This window comes from Aotus nancymaae, unplaced genomic scaffold (assembly GCF_030222135.1).
Source record: "Aotus nancymaae isolate 86718 unplaced genomic scaffold, 86718_ANA_hifiasm-v0.15.2.pri h1tg000033l, whole genome shotgun sequence".
In the NCBI taxonomy this organism is placed as follows: Eukaryota; Metazoa; Chordata; class Mammalia; order Primates; family Aotidae; genus Aotus; species Aotus nancymaae.
Genome location: NW_026988447.1, coordinates 59696601 through 59720890, shown reverse-complemented (window position 1 = coordinate 59720890; position 24290 = coordinate 59696601). Strand labels below are relative to the sequence as shown.

Below are 24290 nucleotides of genomic sequence, written 5' to 3'. Positions count from 1 at the left end.
CTTAAATATCTGAGCCTCAATTTTCCTATCTGTGAAAGTGGGACGAATGCTACTTACCACATAGTGTTGTTGGGAGAATGAAATTAGATAATTACATAAAACAGCTAGCATACTGGCTGACACATGTTAGGAATAATGGGTCCCATAATGATAAAACAGAACTTACCCAATATTAATCGAAGTTTGTATATCTTATATCTCTTTTTCAGTTCTTTTTTGTCCTTTAATAAAGAAACCACATCTAAAAATTCAGGAAAAGCCCATTGCTTTATCCCTAATTACATGTTTTCTTCTGTCTGAGTTTCTCTAATTCAGCATCTATCAGAGTCTCTTAGCAAAATAAAAACAGAAAATAATTTTTGCTACTCACAAATTTTTGCTTACTAAATTTACCTAAAAAGATAAGTCTATGACCACATAATATAGCAGCATGTGTTGGTTACTTTGCAGAAGACCTCAGGCTTCTTATGCCCTTCATTTGATTCGCTCCTAGAACTGTCTGCGCTTGAGAAAAATCACCAAGGAGTATATGCCATAAAGACAGGCTGGCCTCCTGATAAGTAAAGTTTTTAAAACATAACCCTTAAAAAAATCCAAGTCTGATTATTGAATGCCTAATAGAGCTTTTAGCATGATTTGACTATAACAGCTTTGGCAACAACGGAAGGCATTTTCTCATTAATGTTCAAAGCAATCAGTTCTGTGGGTTTGCTCTCTGGCCTGTACAATACCCATTATCATGCAGATGAATCCTAAATCATCTTAAGAAGCTCTTTATTATTCAAATGGCAAGAGCTTTTCTTCTGCCTTCCTTGGAACTGGTAGTCCCTGGGAGGCATTGAATAAACACCTGGGCTGGTTACAGCCCTTGGATAGATGGCCTAAAGCTCTTGTGAAGTGAAAGTGTGCTTTCAAATACTGGAATTTCCGATAACACCACATTTCTCTAATTATTTAGTTGCTTATTTAATTGGTTGTCCTTCAATGCCGTATTGCTAGAGAAAAATAATTCACTCCTCTAACTCTCTGGAGAAGCAAGTGCTCTGGGTTCTGGAAAATATAAGATCTTTCTTTGGCGCTCTTGAGCTTGTCTTTTAACTCATAATACATAGTCTATCTGTTCAATGCAATTCACTTTAGTAGTAAGAATCTAAAGTTGTAGTAACAATTTTTAAAATGGTACACGGGCTGAATTAAAGCAATAGAATATGGCTCTAATGAGGACATCCTAAAACCTTTGCAGAAGATTGTGATCACATCAACATAGTCATTTCTACTAAGCCTCGAGCTGAACACTAATAGAAAGGCTACCCTTAGGCTCCTTTACCCGTTAAACAGATGAACTCAGTTGACTGGCATCTATTGAATATGTTATACATTGTTCTTTGAAATTAATTTTTCTCAAGGCTCTTGATACATTGGAAAGAATGCAAATTGTAAAATCATACACATTTGGTAAATTGGTATTTATTGAATGTTTGATATACTGTGTCTTGAGGGTTACAATGAAGAGCAAAAACAGAATATGTGCCAGGAATTACAACTACAAAATCATTAAGAAAGCATGTCTGACCTTTACTCCAAAGAGGCTCAAAGTCTGGTTTGGAAAGATAAGACAGGTAAACAAATAAATGCAATAAAGTGGCACTATAAAAGTAGAGGTAGGATCAGTGGGTCCACAAAAGGAGGAAATGGTCTATTCAGGGCTGTGTGAAGGTGGTGGTCAGAAAATGGTGTCTCTAAGAGATGATAAGGGTAGGGATGAGGGAAGGTACAGGGAAAAGAAGAGCATTTTAACTTTTTCACTGTATTTAGCTCTGTCTGGATTATTTTTGTTTGCTTGTTTATCATCTGTTATTGACTGCTGTTTCTCTCCCACTTCTCTGCCTCCCCTCCCATACACCATGAAAGAAACCCTATCTGTCTTGTTAACTGTTTCATCTCAGCAGTCCAGAATACAGTTAACACTCAGTAAGTGTTAAATAGAATGAATGACTTAAATGATCAGGCTCAAGCAGGAAATTGGTGTGAAGAAAAGCACCAGGCCTGAAATAAGAACCATTGTATATAAGTATCTAAATAAGGACAGATGTATATAAGTATCTAAATAAGGACAGATGTTTCTATCAGAAAGATGATTCTTCAGTAAATGAACATATCTGAGATTAAAATGTACAGAATTTATATAATAAGTAATTCTTAGTGAAAGCCTGTTTCAGCCCCAAAATAACTTGAATGTGGTATTGCCAGAAATTCCAGGGAATGAAACAGGCTTTTAGAGTATACAACAACCATACTTCAAGTATGCCTCTTCTATTTGTAACAAGAGCCATCTTAGCTTCCACTAGATCAGTTCCTCATTTCCATTCTACTGGGAGCCATAGAAATTACCTAAACGGAGGAAATTTCATGGTTGAGTTGTAAAAACTGAGAATTTCATAAATACTTAGATACACGACCTCTACATTTGAAATATGCCTAATTGAAAAATTATACAGAAGTGTGTCTGTGCATATGCAGATAGATATATGTCTCTCCAGTGTATAGATATAGATATACGTGTATGTGTTCATGTGTGTACTTGAGACACATTTTTGCAATGATTAGACTTTTTATTGAAAATTTCTGTAACATTTAAAGAACAAAAAGAACAAAAGTTTACTAACATTCAGGAGTCTTTTCTGAAAACCATATGTTAGAAGCAAATTTTTCAGTGCCACAAAAGAAATAGCACTCAAACATAAATTTTCTCAGCAAGGCTATTTTTATGTTTATAGAAAAATGCATCTCATGGATGAAGCAGAAAGCACGCCGGAACAAAGGAGGGGAAGGGGCTCTTTTCCCTGATGCAGGTAGCCACTATTGCTGTGTTGTTTCCCTATTGGCTAAGGTTGGACTGCACAGTCTAAGTTAATTCTGTTGACTGATTTAAAGATATCAGGGGTACCAGCCAGAGTGGTGGGGTGAACAGTTTCAGCAGAAAAGATGGTTACGGAACAGGTAACTAAAGGTGACTCAAGTCAGAGCAGGTGACCAGGGGTGACTCAGGACGAAGCAGGTGACCAGGGGAACAGATGTGAACTATAATCAGTGGTGGGTAAGCTGTTTACTGAAACTAGGTGTGAGGACATGAAGAAAATGAGAAAGTTAAACTTTAACATGGAGAAGAAAGAACACAGAAACTAAACATACTGGCATACTGATTCTTTGAAGAGAAATTTGGAATCACAGTATTCAACATATATATGATTTATATATATAATGTCACTGACATTATAGATTTCCTCTCAGTTTACCTTTGCTAAAAATATGAAGTTTAGAGGTCTTGCTCTATGGGTACCGTGGACTGAATGTTTGTGTCCCTCTAAATTTCATATGTGAGACCTAATCCCCAATGTGACAGTATTAGGAGGTGGGGTCTTTAGGAGGTAATTAATTATTGAGGGTGGAGCTTTCATGAATGGGATTAGTATCCCTTAAAAGAAAAGACAAGAGAGAGCTTGCTTCTCTCTGCTCTCAGCCATGTCAGGATACAAGAAGGTGGCCATCTGCAAACCAGGAAGTGGGCTCTCAGCAGGAATAAGATCTTCCTCATTAGGAATAAGATCAGCTTGATTCTAGATTTTCCAGCCTCCAGAACTATGAAAAATAAATGTTTGGTGAACTTAAGCCACCCTATCTCTAATATATTTGTTATAGCAGCCCAAACCAACCAAGATGGGTCAGTTGCCTTTATCCTCTATGGCCACACTAAACTTCTGGTTAATTTTCTGGCCAATGCCTATTTTGTTTATCCAACGCCAGGTGAAAAGGTGGGAATACTTGGGTAAAATGCTGTTACCCATTACCACTGCTGGTAACGCAAGACAAAAATTAACTCTCCACTTCATAGTGGAACTGTATTTTATTTTTATTATTGCAAATGCTATTGTATCATTCTCATGAAGAAAGGTTATCTTTAGGATACCTGAAGTTATCTTACTATGGTGTTAAAGATGAACCATCCTACTGTATGAACTTTATACAAAATAACATACTGTGCCATGTGGGGACAAGTGGCTCAAATAATAAATTAGACTGTTAAGACTATGAGGCCATTTAATTTAACATGTTTTTCAAGAACTTAGACAGCTTGTCAGTGAGCAGAAATTAATACTGGAAGACTTGGTGAGTTTTGTTCAAGGCCAAATGAAGAATGGAGTAAAACAAATTGTCCAGCTTCCTGTGTATGTTTCTATCCCAGTGCTACAAACCCTTTCTGTTCATGTCTGTTCTTTGATTATTGAGTAGCAATTTCCCCTTTACCTGCCTTCATACACTCTATCGTAAAATGGGAAGTATCTGAATCAGTAATGTGACACCAGTACAAATAGGCGTGTGTCAAATCTTTCTGTAAGGCAAGACACTGCAAAAACTCAGTCATTTTTGTCTTACTGCATGCATAGAAACCAATGCAAAGCATGGTATTTTACTTTCCTATTTTTTTCAGTGGAGTCATCTTGCAGTTTTTAGAAGAACTATTTGTGTCAATAATGTATGAGTCACAGAAATTGAGACTGTTCGAGCTATTCTACGACTACCACATTGCGATGGACAAATTTATTCCTGTGTTTGACCGATACGACTTTAGTGTAACTTTCTTAAACGTAGAAACACTATTTCTAGTTGTGCTTTTTTTATTTATAAAAATTATGGGTTTATCAAAATGTAAAATAAGGCATCAAAAGGAAGAAGGACTGAAAAAGAGGAAGAAGAGAGAGAAGGGGAGAGATAGATAGAAACCAAGCAAGCAGCAAGTATGAATAGAAATGCATCTTAAAATAGTAATATAGTTGGAGAAAATATGGGAGAGAGACAATCACCCAAGCTACATTCTTTGTTTCCGTTGGCACAGGAAAGAAAAAAACCCTCTGTTTATAGAATTACTTTTTCTTGATGCCATAATCCATATTAGCATCAGTACCTTTGTGAATATTGATTTCCTGATAAAAGTAGAATTATTGCAAGAGTTGCTAAATTGATAAGCAATATCATTCTTAGAACCAGACAAGACTCAAAGTTATGGCTTATCTGGGAGTCTTACCTTCACTCCTAGACTGTATCTGAGATTGTGGAATTTTCTGTTCAACAGGCCCCAGTACTGGCTCCAACATTTGCTTGGACTACTTATCCCATGCTCTCAAGAACAGAGTGTGGTTGCTGGTGTGCATGCTCTCAGGCCTAAGGGAGAGTTGATTATGGGAGTGTTTCTAGAGCTTGATCATGCTGGAGTGTTTATACCATGCCTATCAGCTTCCTCTGGGTGGGAGAGCTGGGAGAGAGAAAGATAGGGGTACAAGCCTCGAGACTGGGTAGGAGTGCATGTGTCCCATGGACCCTGCCAAATTTTGGCATGAAACTCTGAGGTATACGAGAAATCTAAATTAGAAGTTGGCCTTCCAGATTGTTAAAAAATATATTTGTCAAGACAGAAGGATACAAAACATTTTATTTAATAGTTTGCCAGCTTGATTTATAACTTTTAAATATGTAGATCTGATATGCTGGCCTCCATCTGTATCCTTGCTCCAGGTCCCACAAGGGAGGCAGCTTTGTGTGGTTTTTGGCTGTAATCTATTTCAGGACATAACCGTCCTTCTATACTAGGTTGTGAAAGTAAGAGGGAAGGCGAGGGAAGGGAGAGATTGAGTATCAATGTTACGTTGTCTGCTAGAAACGATGCTAGCCAGAGGCTGTCACACACACTGTGACTGAATACCAACATCTCTTCTCTTCAGTTCTGATTTTACCATTGAGAAAAATAGATGGTGGGGCTTGGGTTTGAGATGTCACATGCTTGAAATATTTGCAAAACAGAATGAATTAGATTAGTTGACTCAGTAGGTATTTTATACATATGATTTACTGGTAATAAGAAGTCAAAGCCATTTGATGGTTGCAGCACATGTTTTGTCATGTGATGACATTTCTCTGCCACCATAAGAGAGCTTAACGTGCTGTTTTTCACTTTGGAATATATCTTCTTTCTTTTGAATTATAGTGGCATGTCCCTACCAGAGTGTCACTGTTTAATAAATACTTTTTTTGTTTAATTGTCAAGGTACAAAATTACAAAGGCAGGTTAAGCAAACACGCCTTATAGTAATAGCTTAATGATCTCCATTTCCCACTTTGGTGAGTATCCTGACACTGACACTCATATTTCTTTAATTTTATGCCTGTTGTTATTTATTTGCATCTCAATAAAACTTAACATATATCAGGATAACTGAGAGTCCTATTCTATAGCAATGAGAGGAGAGAATACATTTGCAAATGAAAAGAATGGAATCGTATGCTGGAAGCAGGTAACTCTTTATCCGGGTAGGTGAAAATTCAATAGAATTCTATGAAGTCAGCTTAAATTGTGAGTCGTAACTTAAATGCAGCAGGAACACAGAGTACTATGATTAAAAGCCTTTGTCCAGGGTTTTCTGACCAAATTTTTTCTTGATTAATGAATCAGAGAATAAATAAATTCTCTAAGATACCTGCATTGAAGCTCTCGATAGAGGATGCAATCTTAGACTTACATACAATTCTTACTTAAAGAAGAAAACTTAAAGCTCATGTCATCTAGCTACTACTTAAAGTATTGTGAGTCATTACAGCAGCTCACAGAAACTGTCTTTCCTGAACGCTTCTTAGTGTTAGGTCTTCAATGTCACTACAAAAAGACATCACAGGCCGGGCGCGGTGGTTCATGCCTGTAATCCCAGCACTTTGGGAGGCCGAGGCGGGTGGATCACAAGGTCAAGAGATCGAGACCATCCTGGTCAACATGGTGAAACCCCGTCTCTACTAATACAAAAAATTAGCTGGGCATGGTGGCAGGTGCCTGTAATTCCAGCTACCCAGGAGGCTGAGGCAGGAGAATTGCCTGAACCCAGGAGGCGGAGGTTGCGGTGAGCCGAGATCGCGCCATTGCACTCCAGCCTGGGAAACGAGACCGAAACTCCGTCTCAAAAAAAAAAAAGCCATCACAGATTTCTCCTTCTGTATTTGTTGTGAAATGGTTGATGAAGGCATTGTTTGCCTCTCTCAGTGCCATCCAGATTTTATTCAATGGAAAACTGATTCCGCTTAAGAATAAAAACATATCCCCTCCCAGATAAAAACAAGTGGTTTACTATATTTACCTACCAGGAGCTTAGAGCCAAATTTGTACTTGTTCCCTGGCCTTTATATTAGCATTTTGTCTGTCTAAAAGACATTTTCCCATACAGGCCAGGTGTGGTGACTCATGCCTGTAATCCTAGTACTTTGGGAGGCCAAGGTAGCTGGATCTCTTGAGCTCAGGAGTTTGACACCAGCCTGGGCAACATGGTGAGACCCTATCTCTACCAATAAATAAATAAATAAATAAATAAATAAATAAATAAATAAATAAATAAATTAGCTGCTGGTGATGCATGCCTGTAATCCCAGCTACGATTAATCCCAGCTAGTGCTTAAATGCTAAGTCTTTTTCCCCAAGGAGAACTATATTCAAATGACAGAAAAAGTGAAAAACAGAATAAAGTAGTATAGTTTTTATATACTGGCTGAGGCACAAGAATCACTTGAACCTGGGAGGCAAAAGTTGCAGTGAGCTGAGATTGTGCCACTGCACTCCAGCCTGAAGTTTCAAAAAATAAAAAATAAAAATAAAATAAAAGATTCTTTCCCCAAATTTCTGCAAGTGTGGATTTTTATCATTGAAGCCTCTGTTCATCTTTTTGGGAGTCTATCCCTGACCATCCAACTGAAAGTGATGTAGGCGAGGAAATACTTTTCCTCTACCCTGTTAAAGTCTGTGATTAGGACCTGTGAATTGTACAGACAAAAGACATACTAACAGAAGAAAAAGAACACACATTTTACTTGAGGTTAATATCTTTATGTGCATGGTGGGCTTTGTAGAAAGAAACAAAATCTCAAAGAAGCAGTTAGACCCAGGGGTTTATATAACATTTTAACAAAGAGTCATACATTGGGGAGCTATGACAAAGCCAAAGTAAAAGAGTTTAGTGTTGGGGAAGGAAATTGTGGAAAAGTGACTAGGAAATAGATGGGGGAAGCTAATGGAAGATAAAGGTTTTTTTTTTTTTTTTTTTTTTTTTAGGTCTGGAAGGATTTATACCAAACTAGTAATAGTGGTTATCTCTGGAAAGAGAACTGAAATTAGAGACAGGAGTAAAGAGAACTTAAACTTTACTTGTTTTGTCTGCCATTTTGTAAAATTAAAAAATGATAACTGACACATGAGTTTCACAATTCCACTTACCAACTGAAACATGAAAAGGATAAATAATCCCATTAACAGTTGGTAAAATGGACATAATCAGAATTATAATCTAACAACTGGTCAATTAAAAAAATTTTTTTGCTAGCCAATAAGCCTATTTATTTATATTCAGTGTTACACAAAGAAGACAAAAAAAGACACAAAGGGAATAGGAGTGACTAGGAAATAAAAAATTGAGATGAGAAATGTGAAAATGAAAAACTACTGGCCAGGTACAGTGGCTAATGCCTGCAATCCCAGCACTTTTTTTTTTTTTTTTTTTTTTTTTTTTTTTTTTAGAGAGAGAATAGGAAGGAGGAAAAAGGAAGAGAAAGAGAGAGAGAGAATGGGGAGGAGGGAGAAGGAAAAGAAAGAGGGAGAGAGAATGGGAGTATTGCTTTCTTGCTCAGGCTAGAATGCAATTTAGTAATGGGTATTGAAAACCTCTTTTATACTGATAATTATACTTAATGATGTAGTCAGGAAGGAATAAGGGAAGAAGATAACAAACAAACAGCCAACCAATATTTAATTTAAACCTATGAAATGCTATGCGATTACTGAGGAGTGATTTACTTCCAATTATATAGTCACCTTTGGAATAGGTGTGAGGTGGTAATGTATGTTTTGTGTATTTGAAGTGGAGAGTTCTATAAATGTTTATTAAGTTTACTTGTTCTGGGTCTGAGTTCAAGTTCTGAATATCCTTGTTAATTTTCTATCTCGTTGATCTATAGAATTGTTAGTTCTTCTTGTTGCATTGATCCTTTTGCCATTATGTAATGTCATTCCTCGCCTCTTTTGATCTTTGTTGCTTTAAAGTCTACTTTATCAGAGGCGAGAATTGCATCTCCCGCTTTTTGTTTATTAGTTTATTTTTACTCTCTGTTTGATTGGTAAATCTTCCTCCTTCTCTCTGAGTCTTTGTGTATTGTTGCATGTAAGATGGGCCCGGATGCAGCATACCGATGGGTTTTGGCTTTTTATCCAATTAAAATATATATAAGTTTAATACCGGCGTTTGATGCTAGCTGGCTGTTTTGCCCATTAGTTGATGTAAATTTTTTATTGTGTTAAAGTTCTTTGCTTTTTGATATATTTTTGGAAAGGCTGATATTGGTTGTTCCTTAATATGTATAGTGCTTCTTTCAGAAGCTCTTGTAAAGCAGGCCTGGTGGTGGTGAACTCTCTAAGTACTTGTTTGTTCGCAAAGGATTTAATTTTTCCTTCGATTATAAAGCTTAGTTTGGATGGATAGGAAATTCTGGGTTGAAAGTTCTTTTCTTTAAGGATGTTAAATATTGGTCCCCACTCTTTTCTGGCTTGTAGGGTTTCTGCTGAGAGATCTGCTGTAAGTCTGATAGGTTTCCCTTTATGGGTAACCTGACCTTTCTCTCTGGCTGCCCTTAGTATTTTCTCCTTCATTTCAACCCTAATAAATCTGGCGATTATGTGCCTTGGGGTTGGTCTTCTTGAAGAATATCTTTGTGGTGTTCTCTGTATTACCTGGAGTTGAATATTACCCTGCCTTGCCAGGTTGGGAAAATTTTCCTGAATAATATCCTGAAGAGTATTTTCCAACTTGGATTCATTCTCTTCGTCACATTCAGGTACACCTATCAAACGTAAATTAGGTCTTTTCACATAGTCCCATATTTCCTGGAGACTTTGCTCATTCCTTTTCATCCTTTTTTCTGCATTCTTGTCTTCTCGTTTCATTTCACTGAGCTGGTCCTTGACTTCTGATATCCTTCCTTCTGCTTGATCAATTCGACTGTTTAAACTTGTGCATGCTTCACGAAGTTCTCATGTTGTGTTTTTCAGCTCCATCAATTCACTTATATTCTTCTCTAAATTGTCCATTCTCGTTAACATTTCGTCAAACCTTTTTTCAAGGTTCTTAGTTTCTTTGCATTGGGTTAGAACAAGTTCTTTTAATTCACAGAAGTTTCTTATCACCCACGTTTGGAAACCTGCTTCTGTTATTGGAACACACGTGTAATCTATTAAGCCTTGTTCCGTTACTGATGAGGAATTGCAATCCCCTGTAGAGGGAGAGGCATTCTGATTTTGAGTATTCTCTACCTTCTTACGCTGGTTTCTTCCCTTCATTATATATTTGTCCGTCTGTCGTCTTTATAATTACCGACTTTCTAACTGGGTCTCTGACGTCCAACTTGTTGATTCCCTGCGCCGAAATCTGGGCAATCCACTGAGCCGGCCAAAACAGCGGTGTTAAGATTGATGGTGCTTTTCTGCCCGGGAATCTCCGGACTCTGCACCAAGAACTGGCGTGCTAAGGCACCAGCAAAACCGCCACGCCGGCCACAAGAGTCGCCCTGGCAACCCGTGGAGCTCCTCCACTGGGAATCTCCTGGTCCGTGAGCAACTAATATTCGTCTGAAAGTGTGGCGTCCTCTCGTTCTTTGCGCTTTCACTGGGAGCTACGTGCCTGAGCTGCTAATCATCAGCCATCTTGGATCTCTCTCTCCTTTTTTAAGATTTGGTTCTATAGACTCATCTCTGTGTTAACTCCCTGTCTCTGATAAGAATATTCTCTTCTTTGTGATATAGGGAGGGCACTTTTCTCATGATAAATTTAGACTCCACTTTTAAGTAAAAAAGGGAAAGGCAGAGAGACCTTCCTGCATCTGCTGTTGAGTGTCTCCAGCTCAAAATAATATGCCAAAGTGGCATATTTAGGGATGGCGTGTTCTGATCCCCCTCAGTGGCTTTCATAGCATCTATTACTCTATGAAATTATAGTACTTTATTCTATTTTTTGCTTTTTCTGTCATTTGAATATAATTCTCCTTGGGGAAAAAGACTTACCATTTAAGCAACGCCTAGTATACAGTTATTCTGCCCAATGACTCCTTATTGCATGACTTTAAAATATCCAATGAATAATTACAATTATATTGATCCTTATGACATACTTGCTTTTACAATTCTGTCATTCTCATTTTGTGTAATGGTAGTTAACTTTCAGTTAACTTTTTACATTCTTTTTCTGTAAGGAAAGATGATAAATAAATAAATTTTATTAAACAAGAAAATAGAATTTCCTGGCCAAGCAAAATAGGATCTCTTTTTTAAATGAATTTACTTAACAAATATTTGCTAGGTATTCATATGTGGCAGGTATGACTAGGTACTAAGAATATTTTTAAAAATATCAGAAGCAAACCCAGCCCATCGAGTGAGACAGGTTGTGAACAAATTATTGCAGTAATGTAACAAGTGCCTAAGGTATACTGCAAATTGGGTTTCTGAGCTGCAAATTCTGAAATAGAGATTAGAGTGCAGGGGATTTACTAGGCAACATTCTTGCGACTATCACTTGGGGAAGAAAAGGGAAGGACATACGCCTGGGCAGAAGGAGAGGCCGAGCTGTGATGTCTCATGGGAAGCTTTAGCCAACTCTAAGGGGAGTTCTGAAGATGAATGAGTTTTTGGAGTTGTCCCCAGTGTTGTGAAGGACCTGGGCCCTCAAATCACACTTTAGGTTTGAGGATGTGGCTATCTTGGGAAGGTGCATGACTTGAGAGGTGCTCTCATCTGACATAATTCCTAAAGAGGGCATGTCTGTTTGGTTCCACTCCCAGAGCTGAGATAATACTTTATCCCTTCCTTTAAGAGGAACTGGTGCTAACATAGCATCTACCACACGTTAAGTGGTTATTATTATGAGAGACACAAATAAAGCAATACAGGAGCTACGATAAGAAAGAGCTTAACTGCACCTCTGAAATGCCAGAAGAAAATACACTGAAATCTGAATCTTGAAATCCAATTAGGACTTTTAGGGGTAGACGGCATTCCAGGTGGAGGGATTATGCTGGTCCTCATACATGGAACAAGATAATAATACTGGTTTTTGTATTTGGGGATTTCTAAATGGAAGAGCTGGCATGAACACCAACTGAACATGTGTAGTAGGCACTTAGGTGCAGTATGTCATTTCATGCTCTTAGTAACTTTGCAAATAAGTTATTGTCATATTTATAGATGATAAAATGGAGGTTAAGAGAGGTATAGGCATTCTCCCAGTGGTCACACAGCTATTCCTAGTAACTGGTGAAGTCAGTTTTCCTAAGGTCTGCTTGGCTCCAATGTCAGTGCTTTTTCAACCACTATGCAGTTTTCTTGTTCTAACCTTGGTTTTTAGTAGTGGTACCTGTTTTGTGGTTTGCGCTTAAGAAATCAACTGATTTTAATATACTTTTGAACCATACTCACAAGCATCGAGAGAACCGTTAAGTTCTGCCAATACATTCGTCTGCCATCTTGAAGTGAACAATGACCCACAAGTGTTTTTCAGTAGCTGTGTTATTTTATGCTTCTCAACAAAATGTTTTATGTGCTTAGAAATTAGAAAGATACGCTATTGCACTGAATATTCACAGAATCACTACAATATTCTACTCTAAAAATACAAAACTGATTATCTGAATTACCTAGTCTTTGAAAACTGCTTGTCATCACTAATTACAAAGTGCATAGCTGGATGACGGTGCTTGGTGAAAAACCTGGTCAGCGTGTCAACTACATGACTCCTTTGCTTAACATTTTTCATTGCTTTTGATTTTTCTATAGCTTGCAGCAGTACCCAAAGAGGGGAATATAAACCCCAGGATATTTTACAGACAATCTATTGTGAGAAGAAAAAAAAAGTGTGTTTTTTTAGTCCCACTCTTTGAAAATATTTATTTTTGTGTATGCTTCATAATGTGTATGATACATTAATACTATACATATATTAGAGGTGTATCCACGGAACAGTTTAACTGACACAATAAAAGAATTTGCCATAAAATTCTGACACACGCTACTACATGGATGATCATCAAAGACATTGTGCTAACTAAAATAAGCTCGGCACAAAAGGGCAAACACTATGTGATTCTACTTACATGAGGTACATACAGTAGTCAGATTCACAGGGACAAAAATTAGAATGGTGGTTTGCAGGGGCTGGGGGAAAGGAGGACATGGGGAATTATTGTTTAATGGGTAGAGTTTCTATTTGGGAAGATGAAAAATTTCTGAAGACAGATGATGGTAATAATTGCCCAATAATGTGAATATATTTAATGCTGCTGAACTGTTTTCTTAAAAGTAGTTATCATGGTACATTTTATGTCATTAATATTTTACCACAATAAAAAAACAATAAAAAAGTTTGGCAGCCCCTGGTTTACAGCATTAAAGTGGAACGTAAGGCTTCTCCCAATCTGACTCTCTGTCATCTCTGGTCTGCCGGACAGTGTTACTTTTGTCAATGGAAAGAGTCAAACTCTGTGAAATATTTGAAGATATTTATTCTGAGCCAAATGTGAGGGACCAATGACCTATGACACAGCCCTCAGGAGATCCTGAGAACATGTACTTAAGGTGGTCAGCCTACAACTTGGTTTTATACATTTTAAGTATTGGTCAGGAAAGGTGGGACAACTGGAAGCAGGGTGGAGGGAAGGAGTGAGGGGGCTTCCAGACCACAGGCAGAATCAGATTTTCTGATTGGCAGTTGGTTGAGTTATTATCTAAAGACCTGGAATCAATATCATGGAATGTCAGAGTTAAGATAAGGGGTTGTGGAGACCAAGGTTTTATCATACAGTTGGAGACCCCAGGTAGCAGGCTTCAGAGAGAATAGATTGTAAATGTTTCTTACCAGACTTAAACAATCTGTTCCTCGGTCTTAAGAGCTGTTTTAATGATAATGCTGGTCAGCTGTGTCTTATTTTGAAAAGGGATGAGGGAATAATGAGGCATATCTAACTCCCCTTTCTCATGATGGCCTGAACTAGTTTTCCAGTTTAACTTTGGAATGTCCTTGGCCAAGAGGAGGGGTTCATTCAGATGGTTGGGGGCTTAAAACTTTATTTTTGGTTTATATCATGCAGGACAGTTCTACTTTGGACTGGCATCCTTTGATAAGGTGGCTCGCCCCCATCCCAGTTGCTTTATAAACACCTAACTCATCTTTTTATGTCTATCCTTCTCAGTCATTACACCTAAACTATATTCATGTCTCACACCCTCTCTATATTTCACATAGTTGGTATTTACATGTCAATGTTTCTCTCAGTTGAACTTCTTGAAGACAGGCACATTTATATCTACAGTGACTATGTTTGTTGAATTAATGAGTGAGTAAATGAGTACATGAATAAACAATCAATGGACAGTGTGGCAGTTGTGCAATGAAAGTCCTGGTGAATAAAGGAGGCCCTTCTCCATTTCCATCTCAGCCAGCTCTTGATTACTTCTTCACTGGCTTCAGGCTCGTAGCACCTGGGTATGTATCTAACTCAGCTGAAGGAATTATTTATCAATTTTTCTCATGTCTTACATTTTTCTTCTCTATATTGTGATCTGTTGAATCATCCTTTAAAATTCTGCCATCATTAGCAAGGGCATAAAAAAATCACATCTACCATGTACTGGAGAACTGATCAGTTATCACTCTGAACATAATATCACATTTTTATAACCAGACATAGGTATAGAAATTAAATTATTTTTGTTCTGAGATAATAAAATACTCTGAGTGATTTTCTCATTTTCTTTTTTTTTGTTAACCAGATCTATATATCTAAAAATATAAATAACATATTTGAAATAAATACTCTCTTAGAGTTTGAATTTCCTGTTAATGCCATATCAATCAAATATTTAGGATTGCCTTTATGTTACAATGATGATACTATTTTAAAAATACTCAAAACTTTACTGAATATTTTTGAAATATTGCAATTATAATCTCATAGTATGCTTTTGCTTCTTTATTCTGAGCATTTCTGCATTGAAGTAAAATATTAAGATATAAAATTAGATTATTTTTAATGAAAGAATCCTTGGGGAAAAGTCAGTACAACTCTGAGAAACTTAAAGCTTCATTAAATTGCAGTTGTGAGCAAAAATTTTTAAGTGTTTGATTTTTCATATACAGAGTATAATAATCATATATTGTAGTTAGATTTTTCTTTCAGTAAATCATAAATCATATAAGATTTTGGATTGGGTTTAGTCTATAAGAAAAGCTCAAATTCTATGTCTTTTTTGCTATGTGCTCTTGTAAGTATGTACAAAGTAAAAACAAAATATATACAAAACACTCAAATTATAATTTGATTTTATTTTCAAAATATCCTTTTCCACTTTGATATGTTTATGTTAAAACCCTGATTACCTTTTCTGCCCTCATATTACCTCACGTGTAGTAGAAGTACATTAATGTATTCACTCTGTGTACTATATGCATACATACTTCACTCTAATGAGGAATATATGTGTGTATAGACATACACTGATGCGTCAATCACTCTTTTATACATGGTGTTTGGAACCTGTGACCTGCAATAATTGACTAAGGTGAACTAAAAGAGTCTGTTTCAATTGGTTAAGAGGAAAACTAACCTGCTTCTCATTTTCTAAAATGGGTAAAAAAATGCAAAATGATATACCTCTACGTCTAAACCTATATAAAAGTTTTAGTGATAAAAAGAGGTGTGGAGAAGCAAGAATGTCTGATAATTTTCCCAGAAATTGTTTTAAACTTACCTTTACCTTGAATTCATGCAGTATTGGAATTAAAAAACAAACAACGGGACCAGCCTTCACTACTGTGCTATGACTTGCTACTCTTCAAGTTTCTGCTCAAAATTCACCTTATTAATAAGGTCTTCCTGACCTCTTCTATACAGTAGTAACCACCACCTGCTTTATTTTTCTTCATAGTGCCTTATTACTATCTGCTAGCTATATATTTCCTTATTAACTGGTTGATTGTTTCTCTTCCGTCCATAAAATATAAGTTTCACAAGGGCTGAGGTTTTTCTCTTTTTTTCCATTGTTTTATTGCTAGCATCTAGAACAGGATTTCTCAATATATTTATACTATTAATTTCTTGTGAGGAACTGTCCTGTGCATTGTAGGATATTAGCAGAAGCATCCCTCACTGCTGGCAGCCACCCCTGACCCAAGCTGTGAGAACCAAAAGCAACTCCAAACCTTGCCAAATATTCCCTGGGGGTGGGGGAGACGTAAAATTGCCAGATTAAGAACCACAGGTCTTGAACAATGCATGGCACAATGAACATTCAAGAAATGCTAATTGGATGAACGAACAAATGGATAAAAGCAGTATTTCTTATCCAGCCAAAATTTTGCATCCTAGATAATAGAACAACCACAACAGAATAAATGAATACAGGGAGGCCTTTACCAAGTCACGTTCCCATTCTATTCAGGGCTCATAATCTTCGCCTTTTCACTCATCTTCTCCTGCTAAAGACTTTAAATAAAAACATTTTCAGAAGTGCCCATTTATTTAGCTCCTAATTGTTCTGTCTGTGCTATGCTGATCACTGTTGGAGCCTGTAAATTCAAACCAGTGTCACTTAAGTGTTTTTCAAGCCAGGTAAGCTTTGTTTAATTCCTTTTTGAAATCCACTAATCTACTTTCTGTGCCAATTAGCAGTCAGAGGAAATAAATCACATGCCCTTCCAATGAGGATAAAATATTCCCTGCCCCAATGTTTGGGCTTTCAAATTCAGAGTCTCGAAGGGTCTGCTCCCCCACATTTTCGCTTAATACCTCACTGGCTCCTCTCCAAACCCTGCCTGACATGCAATTATTCTCAACCTGTTTCACAGAAGGCTGCTCCATTCATCTTTCTGTGGGTCAGATTTCCATTGAAACTGATTTTGAAAGATAAAAGATTTTACTGTGTGAAACTTATGTCGGTAGGGTCCAACGAAATGCTAAGCCAAGGTTTTTTGGGGGGTTTATGGGGACAGATATGAAATTGACAGCATGGAGAGGGATGAAAGAACATTTATAATCATATCTAGGGATTTCATAATGATCTGTCTGGAATAAAACTGTAGACTGAATTATGGGTGGGTGTTTGAACTATACGGGTAGAAAGGGAATTGGACTGAGAGAGGGAGGGAGGGAGGGAAGGAGTGTTGGTCAGAAGTTCTGAACTCAGTTTCTGGCTTTGTTACTTAAGGTAGAAGACTTACTCTCTCTAGAAATTAGCTTCCTTTTTTATATAATGAGATAGAACTGAGCAGAACTTATCACCTTATGTCCTCTACCTGTTCTTTTCCCATTGTTCCCTATTTCTTTAAATGGTACCATGACCCAGTTAACAAGTCAGAAATCTGAGAGTCGGCTTTGACTTCTCCTTTATGCTCTGCATTGATTACTCAGCAGTTCATGCTAATTTCACCTCTTGAATTTCCCTTGATCTGTTCAGTTCTTTCTATCTTCTTGGCAATTAGACTAAGCTTAACTCCCACCTTCTTTCCCCTAGTGACTAGACTGTCCAGGCGAGAGCCACTTCACTACCCGCAGCCTTGCTCCTCACCCTCCCCTCCCAAATCTGGTCCTGTGGAGGCCAAAGTGATCTTGCTAAGCGAATCTAATCATGCCCCTCACTTATTTAAGACTTCCTCATTGTCGAGATCTGTCTCCTGAGAATTTCTCCAGACCCATCTCCTTTTCGCATGCTCCAACACTTGTACTTCAGCCTCCCTAAGCTGTTTCACATCTTTTTTTTTTTTTTTTTGCCACTAAGCCTTTAAACATACCATTTCTTTTCCTCATGACACCTTCGTATCTCTCTTTACCTTGTGCTACCTCTTTCAGATTTCAACTGTGTCACTTCTCAAGTAGGACTGACGTCCAGGCTGTGCTATGCTTAGCATGGGTCACAGGTTATTATAATTATATTTGTACTACAATTGTAATTTTCGTGGCTACATAGCTGCATATATTTATGGGTTACGTGAGATATTTGATACAGGCGTGCAGTGCATAGTAATTTCATCACCTTAAGAATTTATCCTTTGTGTTATAAATAATCCAAGTGTACTCCCTTACATATTTTGAAATGTACAGTTAAATTATTTTCTATTACAGTCACCTTGTTGTGCTAGCAAATACTGGACCTCGTTTATTCTTTCTAACTATGATTTTGTACCCATTAATCACCCTCCTTTCCTCCACTTCCTCCCTCAGACCACTCTTCCCAGCCTCTGGCAGCCATCCTTTGACTATCTCCATGAGTTCAATCGTTTTAATTTTTAGCACAGATAAGTGAGAACTTAAAAAGTTTGTCTTTCTGTGCCTGGCTTATTTCGCTTAACATAATGGCCTCCAGTTCCATCCATATTGCTGCAAATGATGGGATATTATTCTTTTTACGCCTGAATAGTAAGTACTCCATATACACCAGTTTTTAAATACTGACCAATATTTTAAAATGCAAAGTGATTTGTTTGCATAATCTTTCTGGAATAATTCTTAATTTTTTAAATTTGTCTCATTCAACTCCTAATATCACAGCAGTGCTTTGGCAACTTTATAAAATTATTTCAAAACATTAAAGCAATTTTCACAGAAATATATACATGCTATTTTACTCTCATATTTCATTGATTTATGTAAGTTTGGTTAAATTAATGTAATTACAAAGAAGTACAACTGACATAATGAGGTCAGCTGTTGAACACAATTAAGTCTTGAAAAATATACCCCTTGATTGTTAAGTGGAGAAGTCCATAGACATCAGTTTGTATATTTTAGGGAGAGAATGGAAAATGTTGATTTATCTTATGACTTCAATACCCTGTCTTTACTTCTAGGTTATACATATCTTGATGATAAGAGCTGGTGTTTTTTCATTATAATATACACAACACAAAGCACAATACCAGCTCAATATCCAATATGTAATTTTTAAAATTGATATTAAATTAGATATAAGGCTTCTTTAAAAGACTATGGAATTTGTAAAATTGTTTAACTTACCTTCAAATTCCAATATTCTTTGCTTTGTATGTAATTACAAACATATTTGTGTTGTGATGAAATTATACGCTAGTTAATGGCCAGGTTCTTCTGTTGTATTATCTTAGTGTTCTCCACAGACAAATGACTGTGAAAGTTGCCCAGTAAGTACATATTGAATGGTGTATGCGGTGCCTGCCTGGTTGGCTGTTGTGAGTATGAGAATGTTCCAGCATTCTTGAGGTATGTCTTTATGAGCAGCATGAGAACGGACTAATATATATTGCATTTTGTTTATAAAAGTGCATGTTCCTGAAAATTATTTTTAGGGCAAGGGTGAGTGTTGTTAAGTAAGGCATTAAGCAAAACCTCAAGCTTGGTATATGAAATTATTCACTACAACTATATTAAGAGATCAGTAAGATTGCAATATAATTAAGAAAATCTAAATTCAGGATTATTTATTGGTAGTTATTGAAAAATAATATCAGAGAGGAACCTTAATCTATATAAACAGTGACTTAGAATTTTAAAAGTAACAATAGGCTGTGTACGTTAGCAGAACACAGCTATTTAATCATCTCTTTGCCCATTAAACTTGTTTGAGAAGCACATTTTTCAGTGAATTCTCAGAAACTTATTTGCATTGGTGATTTAGCTTTGGGGTAAATGGGAGAGATTCAGATTTTTAAAATTCAGATGTTATTATATTATGCCGAACAACATGCAAGGGCTATATTTTTGGCTCATTTGAATTCAGCCTGCATAATACCAGTGCACATTAGGCCTGGTGTTGAACCGACTTTGTAGCAGTCTTCAGTGTTGTTGCTTTTTCCAGCCAAGGAGGGCAATTTCCTGATAGCTGATCAGTCTCCCCTCCTGGCCTTGGAACATTTCCAAGGAAAAGAAAAAGAGGGAAAGCAGGTGCAGCCATTCAGAACCAGATATAGAATAATGGCAAGTAAATCATGGTCATAAAAACAATGACTGACATTTTTTGAGAGGTTTCTGGTGTGTCAGACACTGAGTTAAGCAGTTTTCATGCTTTATCTCAATTCTCACAACCTTCTAGCAGTGAGTAGTGGTTAACATGCAGATTCGGGAGCCAGACTGGCTCAGGTTTGAATCCTGCCCCACCACTTTCAGTGGTATGACCTTGGGCAAACTACTTAATTTCTGTGTGTGTCAGCTTCTCCATGTGTAAAAGGAAGGGAATATATATACATTGTACAGAGTTTTTGTGAAGATTGAAGAGCAAATGCAAAACAAGCTCAGTGTCTGCACTCAAAAATGGTAGCTTTTCTTATCACTAATATCACTATTTTTTCTTGTTCTCCTTCTACAGATGAAGGAATTTAGTGAAGCCAAATGACTTGGTCAAAGTCACACAGGAAGTCGGTGTCATTGCCAGAACTGAATTCTATGCCTCCCTATCCAGCAAAATTCCACTACATAGAACACAACGCACCATGATCACAACATTTCCAGTAAGGGAGTGAGGTGAGAGAGCCTAGGCTTCAGAGCTAAGCACATGAAGTCTGAATCCCAGCTCTCCCGCATATTCTGTGCCTCACCGGATATGTTTAACATACACTCACTGCATTCAGTTTCTTCATCTCTAAAATTAGAGTAATATTCCATTTTTAGAGTTGTGAGAAAGATAATAATGCATATTTTAAAAACTGGTTAATAATAAGGTCTTGAAAATGTTTGCTCTTATAGGATTTCACCATATATTATAATCAAATATAATTACAGTAATAGTGTGCAATGCTTTAATGTCAAAAATAATTTGGGGGAATATACACTTTTATAAAAAAAATGCAGTATGTATTAGTCTGTTCTCATGCTGCTGATAAAGACATATCTGAGACTGGGTAATTTATAAAGGAAAAAGGTTTAATTGACTCAGAGTTCCACAGGGCTGGAGGGGGGGGTCTCAGGAAACTTATGATCATAGCAGAAGGGGAAATAAACACATGCTTCTCATGGCGACAGGAAAGGGAAGTATGAGTGGAGACGTGGGGAAAGGCCCTTATAAGACCATCAGATCTTGTGAGAACTCACTGGCACAAGAACAGCAGCTAAGGGGTAACCATCCCCATGATTCGATTACCTTCTATTGGGTCCCTCCCATGACACATAGGGATTATGGTAACTACAATTCAAGATGAGATTTGGGTAGGGACACAGCCAAACCATATCACAGTATATAGACATAATGGAGTATCATTCAGCCTTAAAAAGAAAGGCAATTCTGATGACATGGTACAACGTCAATGAACCTTGAAGAAACATGATACAACACAGATGAACCTTGAATACATTCTGCTAACTGATATAAGCCAGACACGAAAGAACAAATATGAGGTACATAGTAGTTCAAATTCATAGAGACAAAAAGCAGAATGATGCTTGCCAGGGGCTGGAGGGAGAAAGAAATGCAGAAGTATTGTTTAACGGGTATAAAATTTGTTTAGAAAGATGAAAACATTCTAGAGGTGTTTGGTGGTAACGGTTGCCCAACAATGTGAAGGCACTTAATGCTGCTGAACTGCACACTTAAAAATAGTTAACATGGTACATTTTATGTCATGTATATTTTACTACAATGAAAAAGTCAGAGCAAAAAGAATATATCCATCTATAGGAGAAAAAAATTGTCATTAAAATTATTAAAATTAGAATTGCCGTCCTAAAAAGAGCTCATGCCTCTCTCTTTCTCTTTCTCTCTTACTTTTCTTTCTTTAATTTCTTTCTTTCTTGCTTGCTTGCTTTTCTTTCTTGCTTTCTATCTTTTATTGAGATGGAGTCTCGCTCCGTTACCCAGGCTCGAGTGCAATAGCGCGATCTCAGCTCACTGCAACCTCCGCCTCCTGGGTTCAAGTGATTCTTCTGCCTCAGCCTCCTGAGTAGCTGGGATGACAGGCACCTGCCACCATGTCCAGCTAATTTTTTGTATTTTTAGTAGAGTCAGGGTTTCACCAGGTTGGCCAGGCTGATCTCGGATTCCTAACCCAGGTGATCCACCTGACTCAGCCCCCCAAAGTGCTAGGATTACAGGTGTGAGCCACTGCACCGAGCCTGCTCACGCCTCTTTAGGATTTTTTTTTTTAATCTTTTGCATTGAATTCCGCCAAGAATTCACTTTAGTCTTTATATTTCATAATATTGAGAAGGAGTGCATGACTATTCTTACCCACACATATGTTCCTATTCGAATTGGCAGATGAGTATTAATCAATGTAGATACTATTCTAACAATGCTGTCAGAAGAGAAATAATATTCTTGTGACACCAAGGGAACATTTTTATTACATACACATGACCTTGAAATAACATTTTTGCCAGGAAATTTGATGCAGCATACATATGGCGCCTGATAGAAGCCAGGCGAAAGTACATTAGTCATGTGTGCTGCACATGATATATAGTCACACAGCCTGTGAGAGAGAAGGATATAATTAACCATAAAGGTCATTCCATCACCAGTATAATATTTGGAACAAAGATGTATTCGGTTATGCTGTTTACTCTATTTATACTTCAACTCCTCATCTTTATAAACCTACCTTTCTATGTGATTTTTAAAACTCCCTGAAGGCTTTTTTTTCAGAAGAGAAGATCAGTTTTGTTTAAATTGCCTTGCACTCCAAATCCAAATCAAAACTATTTTGAATTTTAAAACATGACTTCTTCTGACATTGAAACTTTTCCTTTTTTCCAATTACTACAATAACTGTTAAAATTTGGGGGGGGAAATTTAGTATGCCCAGAAAGCCTTGCTATGTCTATTCTATTTTCATTTGTTTCAAGATCTCATTATGTTCATTTTTTTCTCCCTAATTTTTCATTTGTGGTGAAATGCACATAACAAAATTTACCATCTTAGCCACTTTAAAGCATACAGTTCAGTGGCATTAAATACATTCATAATGTTCCGCAACCCTCACCACCACCTCCAGCACTCTTTTCATCTTGTAAAAGTGAAACTCTGTAACTATTAAACAATAACTCTCTCTTCTTCCCTATTCTCAGCCCTTGGCAATCATCTCCATTTTCCATTTTTATGATTTCGACTATTCTAAGTACCTCATACAAGTGGGATCATATGTATTTGCCCTTTCGTGACTGATTTATTTTACTAGTCATAATGTCCCCAAAGTTCATCCATGTTATAATATATGTCACAATTTCCTTTCTTTTTAAGGCTGAATAATATTCAATTTTCTGTATATTCCACATTTTGCTCATTTATTTATCCATTAATGGATACTTGGGTTGCTTTTGCATTTTAGCTATTGTGAATAATTCAATGCTACCAACAGTCCATGAGAATTCCAATTTATCCACATCCTTGCCAACAATTCTGGTATATTATTTTTTTAAAAATATATTAGCCATCCTAATGGGTGCAAAGTGGTATCTCACCACTTAATGGGTATAAAGTGGTACCTCATCGTAGTTATGGTTTGCTTTTTCCCATTAGTGATGCTGAGCATCTTTTCACATGCTGATGGGCCTTTTGTATATTTTCTTTGGACAAAAGTCTATTCAAGCGCTTTGCTCATTTTTTATTCAGGTTATTTATTTTGTTGTTGTTTTGAGTTTTGGAAGCTCTTTATATATTCTGGATATTAATCTCGTATCAGATATACAAATATTTTTTTCTATGCTGTAAATTGCTCTTTTAATTTGTTGATAGTGTCTTCTGATGCACAAACTTTAAAGTTTTCATAAGACTGACTTTTCTATTTTTTTCTTTTGTTGCCTGAGTCTTTGTCATATCCAAGAAATTACTGCCAAATTCAATATCATGAAATTTTTGCCCTATGTTTTCTTTTATGTGTTTTGTATTTTTAGATTTTTGATTCATTCTGAATTAAATTTTGTATATGGTATTAGATAAAGGTCTAACTTCATTCTTTTGCATGCAAATATCCAATTTTCCTACCATTTTTTGAAAAGATTGTCTTTTCTCCATAAAATAGTCTTGGCACCCTTGACCATATATGCAAGGATTTATTTCTGGTTTTTCATTCTATTACATTAGTCTGTATTTATGACGGTACCACGATGTGTTGATTTACTGTAACTTCGTAGTAAGTTTTGAAATCAGGAAGCATGAATCCTCCAGCTTTATTCTTTTTTCAAGATCATTTTGGCTAATTGGTGTC

At 36.8% G+C, this 24290-nt stretch overlaps 2 protein-coding genes across 2 annotated transcripts in view; one reads left to right on the top strand and one right to left on the bottom strand.

The window, feature by feature from the left end:
- ARHGEF38 (Rho guanine nucleotide exchange factor 38) overlaps positions 1-24290 on the top strand; it is a 131118-nt gene that overhangs the window by 1857 nt on the left and 104971 nt on the right. The gene's annotated exons all lie outside the window — the stretch shown is intronic.
- Positions 1-24290, bottom strand: part of LOC110569431 (uncharacterized) — a 140734-nt gene that overhangs the window by 21567 nt on the left and 94877 nt on the right. The gene's annotated exons all lie outside the window — the stretch shown is intronic.